Here is an 11,520-nt window from a genome sequence, read left to right on the forward strand (position 1 = left end):
AACCCAATCTTGAGGCTCACATACCGATTTCTTTCGGGTACCCTCTTCGCCCGCCGAGACCCGGCTATTGTGAATCAAATGGACCTCATGTTCATGGAATCCTATCTAAACATTCAAGGAAGAGACGGGTATCATCTCAATGCACCTCTAGTCTTGCTATAAAAGTGGGCGAAATTCCGAAATGGTGATGATGATGGGAAGAAGCATATAGTGAATGGTGGACTCATAACAAGACTTGCAAAGCACTTTAATCCTAGGTTCAATGAGAACAATGAGTACACTCCACTCTCGGGAGGAATGAGAATTAATGAAGACCTCCTTGTTGTCCAACACCATTGGATAACCCTTGAGGGGGTTGATAAAAGGATCAAATGGTTGACGAAAGGAGGTGATCCTATCTACCTTCCGATGGCCGACCTACCTCGAGTCTCCCCAAGGAGAGGAAGCTTGTCCCCAATACCCTCTTACCTCATTCAAAATCAAGAAAGGCAAGCTCCACCCCCACAAGCTCCCCCACCGCAACAACAAGAACAACAAACCCAAGGTGAAAAGATAAAGGTGCCTCCCTACCCCTTTCCCTACCAACCTTACAACCATCTGAATCCCTTCATCCTCCCCCGTGACGACTTTGTCACGGGAATCTTGCAAGACTTGCACTACCGTCAATATGAAACCAAGGTGGACAACTATTATGCTCTTTACCCTCAATACCACGACATGGTTCAAAAGGGACGGATAAGTGAAGAAGGAGCTTTTCCTTCATGGGCTCAAATGGAGTTGCTCTTTCCTAACTCGGACAAGGCCAATGAAGGGGTAAACGGTCGCAAAGGGGAGGAGAGCGGCGACTCTTGTGGAGGTGATACGGTGAAGCTTGAGAGTGAAGAAGATGAATTCATGGATCCAAGTTTAAGTGATGCTTCTAGGGATATTTGGGATACCGATATTGAAGGAGATGATGCCGATTTGTAGGAGATTACTTCATCACTAGGTGGAGCGGGCAAGAGGCACCCACCTTAGTTCAAGTGAAGTTTTCTAATCTCTCCTCTTTATCTTTATTTTTCATGAAAAGAACTTTGCATCTTGTTTGTTTGTATTTTATTTAACTTTGACTAATTGTTGGTTTGGTCCTAGCAACATCAAAGGACTCACACCTCGGTTCCTTTGAGGTGTTCTTTATTGTTCCCACTTTTGTAAAATCCAAAATGACAATCTAGTTTCATGCATAGCATAGTGTGTGCATGAACTCCCCCATGCTTTGACATTAGCAATAGTGTCTTATTTGGTTTGGGGAAGTTAATGCATACACAACGGGAGGTAATCTAAATTATCCTCTCCGTCATAACAAAAACCATGCATCATGTAGTATAGCTTAGTGTAGAATTGCATTTAGTATAGAAATCATGCATCATTCTTGCATAATTTCCATCATTTTGGCCATTGAGGACAATGCCCATATTAGTGTGGGGATGGGAATTCTAACACTTAACTTTTATTCAAAAACCATAAAAATTGAAAAAATTTCAAAAAATCATAAAAATTTGAAAAATTGAAAAACCAAAAACAAGTTCATTTCCTTTGTATATATTGTCTTGTATATATTGTGTTTGTTTATCCTTGTTCACTTTGATTGACTACGCCACATCCGAGACATGAGGATATTGAAGACCGCATGGTATGATCTTTCCAATCTCCTTTTTCCTCTTTATGTTAATGACTATGTGGCTTTATTTTGATTGATGCGGTATAAACAATGTGAACTTAGGATTGCATCTAGTTTATTTGGCATATTAGTTGGAAGAATCATTTGCATTAGGATGTGTATATGTTAGTTGCATCATGGCATGTAGTTGCATGTTAGAAAACTTTGCGAAACCGTCTATTTGGGAAGCTTGACAAGTGTATATAGGCCCTAGTAGATGCTTTTTATTCTTAAGACTTTGCTTGTTAGAATACTTGTAAAACACCCTAGGATGTGTCATGCTAGTATCCTTTGACCCATGGTTTAAGGCCGAGTCAAGAGTACCTTGTGGTGTGATAACTCCTTGGCTATCGTTTATTCCAAGGTGACCCTTGAAACCATGCATACTTCCATCATTCATCCATGTTCTACCATATTTTTGTCATCAAAGGGAATGGGCACAAAAAAAAAGAAATCAATTTGAGTTCAATGAAATGAAAAGTGAAAGAAAGTTTGCAAAATGCATCAAAAGAAAAGAGGAGCAAAAATAGACTCCTAAAGCTTCAAAAATAAGGCACCCTCCCTACATATGGGGTGACTTTGAAAATGTTCAAAAGAAATGCAAAAAGTTGTCAAGTATTGAAAAGCAAAAAATCAAAAAGAAATGGCAAAAAGAAAGTGTTCTCAAATGTTATATGCCACAAGAAATTGGGGGGAAAACAAAAATGAAAGCAAACTCCCAAAATGAAACTCAAAATATCTATTGATCCCTTTATCCATCATATCCATTTTTGTGCATGGTAGAGAGGGGACGACCCTTCTTCTTGTCTAGGCAAGAGGGGGAATTCCGCGATCCTCCAGTGTTTCTAACACCATAGGGAGTCTATTCTTCACAAAAGCATTTAACGATTGAGGACAAAGGTACCCTAGCTTGACACAACTTGGAGGTGATTTATTGGTATCCTTCTAGGCTTAGTAGTTTGAACAAATTGCATCTATGAAGGATTGTGTACCCTTGAATTGCTTCCCTTGTAGATAATTTCCGCCACTTAGATGAGGAAAGTGGCTATTCTTTTTGTAGATGCATCCATTATGTGTTTTTGTGTGCTTAATGTTTGGATGTGTCGCCATTTTGGCAAGACCCACCTTGCCTTGCAAGAAGGCATCCTACCTCATGGTTGTCTTGTTGTGAGTTGAAGGGGCGGAGTGAGACCCGCTAATTGTCTCATATCGGCTATTATTATTAGGTTAGGTTAGTATTGGTCCTAGTCTTTGTCACCTCTTTGCTCGGGACGAGCAAAGGTTCGGTTTGGGGATATTTGATGTGACCATAATTGGCGCATATTTAGCCCCCGAATTACCATTGTTTCTATGCTTTTTAGTGCCTATTTGGGTCATTTCTTATCTTTAGTTCTTTGTTTTGCATATTCTTTGAGATTTTGATCCCTTGGTAGGAAAGGAGTAAGAATCTTGCATTTTCATGGCAAAACAAGGCTAAATTGATCATATTCAATGACCAAGCATCAAGGAGAGACAAGACTAGAAGGCCTTTGTACATAGCATAGTAGAAGAGCATTGTTGAGAAAAGGATCCTTGAGTCCCCAAGGAAATCCCCAAGGAATTCATGAAGAAAAGGGAAGAAAAAGAAGAAGGAAAGTTCTTTGAACTACAATCCGAACGGATTGTAGAGAATCCGTCCGTCCTCGCCAATCCGAGCGTCCCGCAAAGGAATCCGCTCGGATTACCCCTCGCCAATCCGAGCGTCTTGCCCAAGAATCCGCTCGGATCCCTCAGCCCAGATCCGGCCGTCCCGACTCCCATCCGCACGGATCGCGGCCAAGACAAAGACGTTTTCATTCCTCAAGCATCGATAAGAGAAGCCCTTCTCTCGGATAATCCCGGAGGCTCCTTGCTCAACTTAAAAAGTTTAATTACTAGTTTAGCCCTTAGTTAACCCTAATGCATCCTCCCTAATTTTCACTATAAATACCCCATTAGTCTAATTAGAGGAGCATGTTCTTCTTATCAATAATTAGTGTAGTTAATATCAATCAAATCTCTCTTCAATATTATAATCAAATATTAATCAAGTTTTAATCCAAGTTTTAGTTCTTTAATCTCTCTCTTGTTCTTACTTTATTTTGGGTAATTGAAGATTATTTGGGTTATTATTGGGAGATTGACAACCTCTCAATCTAGGATTCAAGTACTTCTATTATTCTTGCTTTATTATTGGAATCATTAGTAGGTATAATCTCTTAATCCCTTTTTAATTATTGCTAATTACTTTCATTTATTCATCATGTTTCATTATGTTAGTATGATTGACAACCTTTCTAGCATGATCAATATGATAATGAGTGAGTAGTCTCTTAGCTAGGGTTTAATGGGTGATTAGGGAAACCAACATGGGGAATGATTCATGCTTAAATTAATATGCTTTCATATCTTATTTGCTTGCTTGTTTTGATCTTAATACATGCACATGTTATATTTGATGAAATGCTAAGCCTATGAATCCTTGCATTTACTATCATCTTCTATCCTTTCAACTTGACTTGTAAGACATAACCCAACTCGAGTCTTGTTAGACCATGCATGTGTTAAGTAGGGAAGATTAAGTCGACTTGTAGGTGTTGTACAATCCAAGAGATTCGGCTCCGGGACCCAAACTTTCCTAGGATTGTAAGATATAACCCAACTCAATCCATCACAACAATAATTGCTTGCTTATAATTTGAGAACATGTTTGTATGATCATATCCCATGATTCCCCTATGAACCCATGACACCCTAGTGCTTTTAATCAATTGTTTACACCCTTATTTTATTTACCTTGTTAGTTTATTTTCATTGCTATCTTAGTTTAGTAACCTTCTACATCAACCCAATTTGTGACACCCCTAGACACCACTAGTTACAATAGAATCTTCATTTCAATACCCGTCCCTTGGGATCCGACCTTTACTTGCCTCTTTACTAATTGTAGAGTTGTTTGTGAAGTATAAATTGTGTTTTGTATCGACCATTGACCAACGACCACATATGCTTAATTGTGAACACCAAATGGCTCCGATCAACGTCCTCCAGTCAGAAGCCCACCAAGGGGCTACTGAAAGCTGATGGGAATTAAACGGGGAAATGCCCCGTGTAACAAATTGTAATAGATATTTGTTTGAATTTCTTTTGAATTTCTTTATTACGTTTTTAATTAGGACAATTAGTTTAGACAATCCTTTAGCTTAGACTGAGACTATAGACTGTGTTTTCTGCGTATTTGGTATTTTGGGATGTGTTTGGATATGTTTTACGCAGGTTTGGGGAAGATTCACGCAAGTCGAGGAAGAAGGGATGAACTTCAAAGAGTCTACACGAGGAAGTCCTCGATCGAGTAGTTTTTGTACTCGATCAAGTGGAAAATGGGTCGATCGAGCCGTCTGGTTACTCGATCGAGAAAAGCCAAAGAGGAACAGGTCAATCGAGAGGGTTCTTACTCGATCGAGCAAAGGGGACAGCAAAAGTCCTCGATCGAGTGATTAAAACCACTCGATCGAGTGAAATGAACAGTGGACGGGAGTTTTCTTTCTTAAAACTCTTATTTTCCTAATTCTATTTCATTTCACTTCTAATTTCCGTCTAACTCCCCCTTAATGTGCGATTGATTTCTCCCCAAATCCCCAATTTTATTGCCCAAAATCTCCAAATCCACCACCTACAATCCCTTCATAGCTAATTAATCTTCAATAGCCCCTTTTTTTTCCCCCTCTTTTGTGCTTGTTTTCGCGGTTTTTAAAGGGAATTAGGGTTCGCGGGTTTTTCAATCGAAAATCCGCCTTTGTTGCTTGTTATTTGAAGTTTAATTGCTTGTATAGGATCATCATCATCAAGTAAGTGTTTCTTTCACACTCTTTGCATTTTCTCTTCCATTAATTCGATTTTCATGAGGTGATTTGAATTAGGGTTCGAAAATCCCATGTCTAGTCGATTTGTTTCGATTTATTTGTGTTTATTTACCCTTGATTAGCTTGTTGATGATCTTACCCCAATTCCCCACTGTATCCACTTGTTTAATTCGAAATTCGCGCAAGATTTCGCGACTAGGGCTTCTCAGTCGAATTTTTCGACTGCTAGACGGTTTTTATGCTGCCATGCTCCGTTTAGATTCAGTCCATGCTTCCTTGCTACTGTTGTTAACTGTTTTTCCGTCCCCTGTCGCCATTACATGCCATAAATAATCGTAAATCTTGCCCTGCGAGTCGACCTTTTCGCCTGCTAGTAGACTATATGTTGCCATATGTCGTTCTTTGCTCATTTCAGTCTCTATCATGATCATCATTTGTGTCATTTATTCAGCACTCGCATAATGCATTTCGAAGTTTTGAGGAATTGTTGGGTTTTACTTGCTGTAAGTCGATTTGTTTCGACTGATAGGGCCATTATTTGCTGTCAAATGTTGGTTAACGGTTGTTTTAACCACGGTTAGCAGCATCTTCTCTTATCATGCCCTTTTACATTTGCAGGATGGATGCTAGTTCTTTGCCTTCTACTAGTACGTCCTCCACCGTCCGCGAGCGGTGGTCCCTGCTGTCACCACTACTTCTGCCCTGGTTACCACCATAGTTCGAGCTGCTGTCTCCGCCTCTACCAGACCTTTGTCCATGCTGGAACGAGGATTCATCCCTCATTTTCCGTCTCCTGGCATGGCACCACCGAGGCCACATCAGCAGGCTAGCCAGTTAGCCATCACCTCCAGCCCATCAGCGGCTACAGCTACAGCTACAGCTACAGGAGAGGGCGACGTCACACCTTTACAGTGGATGCCCACGGTACGTTTTACTTCCGCGGCTCACCGGACTCGGTTAGCCGCTTTCCTTCGTTTCCCCCTCTCCTCCACCCGTTTCCTTGCACGGACCGACCTAGAGACCTTAGGAATTTATGAGGAGGTCTGTAGTTTGTTGAATGGGACGGGTATGTCGGGTCTGATCACCATGCAGGAAGCTACTATTCGTACCCCTACGTACGAGTTCTTTAGCTCCTATTCCTTTGACACCGACTCTTATGATGCTGATCACTCCAGCTCTTGCATTCACTTTCGACTCCGCAACGAGTCACACCACTGAACTTTGGCCAAGTTTGGGCAGGTTTTAGGCCTAGTTAGTGACGGTCCCACCGACCCACCTCGAGACCTCCTTCACCGCTTTGGGGCCGCACTTTCTCACACCCCTTCCCTTCACGGAAGGGAGCTCACGTTCACTTACCCGCCCCCATTACTACTTGCGTCGATAGGAGAGACCATCTTTGGGCGACTGAGTCCAATAACGTGACCAACACCGAGCTAGCGATTCTCGCGGGTACCTCAACATTGACTCCGGTACTCGTTTGTTCTAAACATTGCCTATCTGGTAGCTCAAAGATTGAATCGACTGGGACTCGGGTCAAGACCGCCATTGTTGTCAGTGGCGGGCTAGCGACTAGGATTGCCCGCCACCTTTACCCCACTGACCCTTCACTTATTGCACCCGATAGGGAGGCTTACCTTGACCTGGGAGCCATGACCGACTTCGCCTGGTTCCCAAAGGCGAAGGGGAGCGCGAGGACGTGGAAGATCTGTGGTTCCACGTCTGTTACCTTGCCGTGCTCTACCCTTCCGCCACTTTTACCGCTCCCCTCTGCTGGCGCCGAGGGAGCGAGGCCACCTCCACCTACCTACCACCTTACCTTCACCCCCGCTTCTTCTTCTAGGAAGAGGAAGCGCGAGGCCGAGCATCTTCTAGCTCTCGACTCCGACCCGGACCCGCACCCGCACCCGCCTCTCGGACTCGGATCGACCCACACACTCCCACACCTCCACCTTCACTCACTCCACCTCCTTCGATCCTACCTTTCCGCCAATTTTGTCTGCCTCCTGTCTTTAGAGGCGCCCGAGGTCATGGACCAAGGGCGTCGTGATGCCGTGCTTTCGGATATGTGCGGGTACATTGCGAGATGAGACGGGATATGGCTTTGGCCGTATTCCCGCTCTACGAGTTCCATATCCGAGCCCGGCGACCGATTCCGAGGGGGTGGCCGCATCCTTCCTTCTACCGATACCCGGCGGACGGGTACCCTCCACTACCTTCCGACTCGAGAGGAGGAGGCGGAGGAGGCACCGTAGCACGAGAGGTGCGGTTCTGGGCCGAGCAGCGGCACAAAATGAGCCGAGCCGCCAGAGAGGAGGAGAGTGACCCTCCGTTCGTGCCCGGTCCGGAGGATCACCTGAGATGACGACCGAGTCTCCCCTTGTTTGTTGCTGGTTTGGGGAGACCGTTTTGTTGAGTCAGAGTACCTGGGAGACGGCGGTGCCGACGACGAGTAGCTACTGGTCTACTCACTTCCCCAGTTTTCAGTCTGGTTTGGGGAAGTTCGTGTTTTGTATGTTCTCTTACTCTTTTCATTTTTGTCTCCTTTATTTATTTTTCTTTTGTTGGTTGTATACTCCCATCCCCCATTTTTCTGCTGGTGTATGCTGGAGGACAACGAGGGCGTTGTCCGTTTTGGTTTGGGGAGGGTATTGCATCCTTTTGAGTCTGCATCTGCATTTGTTTTGCATTCACGTTTAATTTTTCAGTTTGCATTTGTTGTTTATTTTCATAAAAATCAAAAATCCAAAAAATTAGAAAATGGCAAAATTCAAAAAATTTCACGTTTATTTTTGCATATAGGTTGAGTCGGAACGGTAGATTCCCGTGATGAAATTGCACTTTAACTTGTCAATTTACTTGAGCCTTGCACCTTATTGATAGTCTTTAGCCTTGTCATACGCATAATCTACGAATTTCTGTTCAAATAATAGCTGACTGTCTAGACTTGACCTATAAACTGGCAAACTACTTAAAAATTCTGAGTTTTAGAGCCATAACTGGTGACATTCATGACCAGTTCATTAGGAATTTTGAGAGTAGTACTCCTTGCATAGCATGTTTGTCTCATTTGCACATTTATGACATTCAATTTCTCGTCAAATGCACATATTCGGGTTTGTGGTTGGTGTCACATGCAGGGAGGGTCTTGCAAATTCCCCTTTCTTTACATCTTTCACCCATTTAGCTCCACATTGACCAAAACTTGCCTTTTTGACCCATTAGCCACATTCCAAACTAAGCCTGCCTAGTCAAGCTAGTTAGTCTGTCCTTTTGTGGTATGTTTTTCGTTGCAGTTTGGTCCGTAATTCCCGTTTGGAGTTGGTGTTTGTATTAAGGAAGGAGAGAAAAAAAAAGTATTGAAAAAGAAAAAAAAAAGAAACGTGAAAGAAAGAAAAGAAAAAAAAAATAAAATGAAAAAATGATGAGGATTCACGTATACAGTGAACAAAAAGAAAAAAAAAATTTTGTGAAAAGTGTACCCTCTTGTCAGAGTTGAGAAGATGTTTAAGGATGTACAATTGAAAAAGGTTGTTTGTTCCAGTTAGTATCTTCAGACGGTGTTTAAAAAAGGGAACTTTGTGACCGTCTAACTCCTCCACTCTTATTCTATAATTTTTGAGAAGATTGTGCTTTGAGTCTAGTGAGTTTTGTGCCAAGTGAAGGGCACCTGTGTTTAGTCTTTCATCGATTGAGATCCGGATGGTTTGTTGTGGTCTGTTAGGAACTAGCTTGACGCTTTTACCTCCACATTTCCATAACTTGTTTTGCCTTTTCTCACCTGAACCTCACTATTCCCATATTATTTGCAAATCCTCTACTTGTGACGGACATTATTGGTTGGAGTGTGTGCATTAGTACTTGAATTGTCTTTCATTTTTGTTGCATGCATGCTATGTAGGTCGCAGTTAGGTGAGTGACTGCCTTTTCTTCTCTCTTTTACATATAACATTTGCCCTTTGCTTCATGAGAGAAGAGTGACCACGTGAGAGTCCAGTTTTGTTGGTCTTGCAAGGTCGATAGGTCAGCTTTATTTCTGAACAGCTTATAATTCGTTTGCGTATTGACTACTTAGCTTTAACTGTTGATCTTCGTTGCATTAAATTGGTTCAAGTAGACAAGTTAAGCTAGCTATGAGTTATCATTTCCGTTCCATTAGTTTAGTTTTGAGTTTACTCGAGGGCGAGTAAAGGTTTGGTTTGGGGAGATTTGATACGTGCCTAATGTATAATCTTTTTGGCCTATTTCAGCACGTATTTCTATGCATTTCTATACTGTTTTTATAGTATTTTGCCCCGAATTGGCTACTTTGGTGTATTTGGTCCTTTTTGTAGGAATGATCGTGGAAGTAGCGGAACCATACTCCTTTTCGTCCTTTTTGCATGCATTTAGAGGAGACGGGATTGTCCCAAAGTAAGACATTGCACTTGGAAGTGTCGTTGCACGCATTACGAGGCGTTTGGGTGGAGACGTGAGCTGAATTGAAGATACAAGTGCTTGATCGAGCCGTTTGGTGGTCGATCGAGTGGTTCCTAGGTTCCCTGAGGCTCGATCGAGCTATTCCTTACTCGATCGAGTAAGCCGCACATGACCAAGTCCTCGATCGAGTAACCTGCTGGTCGATCGAGGGACTTCTATTTGAGATGATGGTCGATCGAGTGGTCTAATCTACTCGATCGAGAGGTTTTCACGGGCGTGGGCTTTTACTTAGTCCGTGGATGTTTTATTTCGCAAGTTTTCAGTTTTACTTTCTATTTAAACCTAAGTGAATTAGGTTAATAAACATCTTTTTTATCTATTATTCACTTTTTTTTACTCTCTAAGTTTCCACAAGAGAACTTTTGCTACGTTACTCTTGCTCCTTCAATCAAGTACTTTTATTTTTGGGATTATTTCACTCGGACTCGGTTGTTCTTTACGCCGGAATCGCTTAGATTGTAATCTCCTCTCTTCCCTTAATAATAATTAACCTTCTTGTTGCTTTTAATTCTTGTTTATGTTATCGTTCTTTCTTGCCCTAATTTCCGTTATTGAATTTTATTATTATTTCATTATGTCATCTCACGGGAAATTGTTTTACGTTAGTTTTATTAAGAATATGAGTAGCTAAATCCTTTCATGTTGGGATTAGGGGATCTGCGGTAGGAAAATGACGACGTAGCGAATGACCTGGACGAATTGATTAAGAGGCTCTATCACTATAGCAATTTAATTGTAATTCCCGACCTAGTTGAGTGCACGCTTCTATGTCACCCATTAAACTGGCTACAATTAATCCTGGATCGAAAGATTGGACTAAATAGGCCTGCTATAAACAGTAGACTACCCTAATGAGGACGAAAGTTAAGTTAGTGGTATTTTAGGGTGGGAAGTGGACCGAAAGGACCTTCTAATATCCGTCTCGCATTAGTTCGTCTGAGTCATTTACTGCTAAGTTGTTGAACTACCGTAGTGAACCGAATTCCCGACATGTCCCCCTCTTATTGATAGTTTTAATTCACTTTCCTGCTTTACTGCCCTCTGCTTTATTTCTCTTTCCTTTCAACTCCGTAGTTTAGAAACCAAAAATTCAATCAACACCAATTGTTACCATAGGATTAGAAATAGATTGCTGTAGTTACATTACCTCCCTGTGGATTCGATACTCGACTGCCTCTACTACATTTTAGTTGAGACCGTTAGGTTTTATTTTTGACAGGTACGCGACAGACGTGTCAACATGCATGGTCTAATGAGACTCGAGTTGGGTTATGTCTTACAAGTCTCATTGAAAAGATAGAAGATGATAGTAAATGCAAGGATTCATAGGCTTAGCATTTCATCAAATATAACGTGCATGAATTGAGATCAAAACAAGCAAGCAAATAAGATATGAAAGCATGTTGATTTAAGCATGAATCATCTCATGATGGTTTCGCCTAATCACCCATTAAACCCTAGCTA

The sequence above is a fragment of the Silene latifolia genome, chromosome Y (genome assembly GCF_048544455.1).
Source record: "Silene latifolia isolate original U9 population chromosome Y, ASM4854445v1, whole genome shotgun sequence".
NCBI classification, from domain to species: Eukaryota; Viridiplantae; Streptophyta; class Magnoliopsida; order Caryophyllales; family Caryophyllaceae; genus Silene; species Silene latifolia.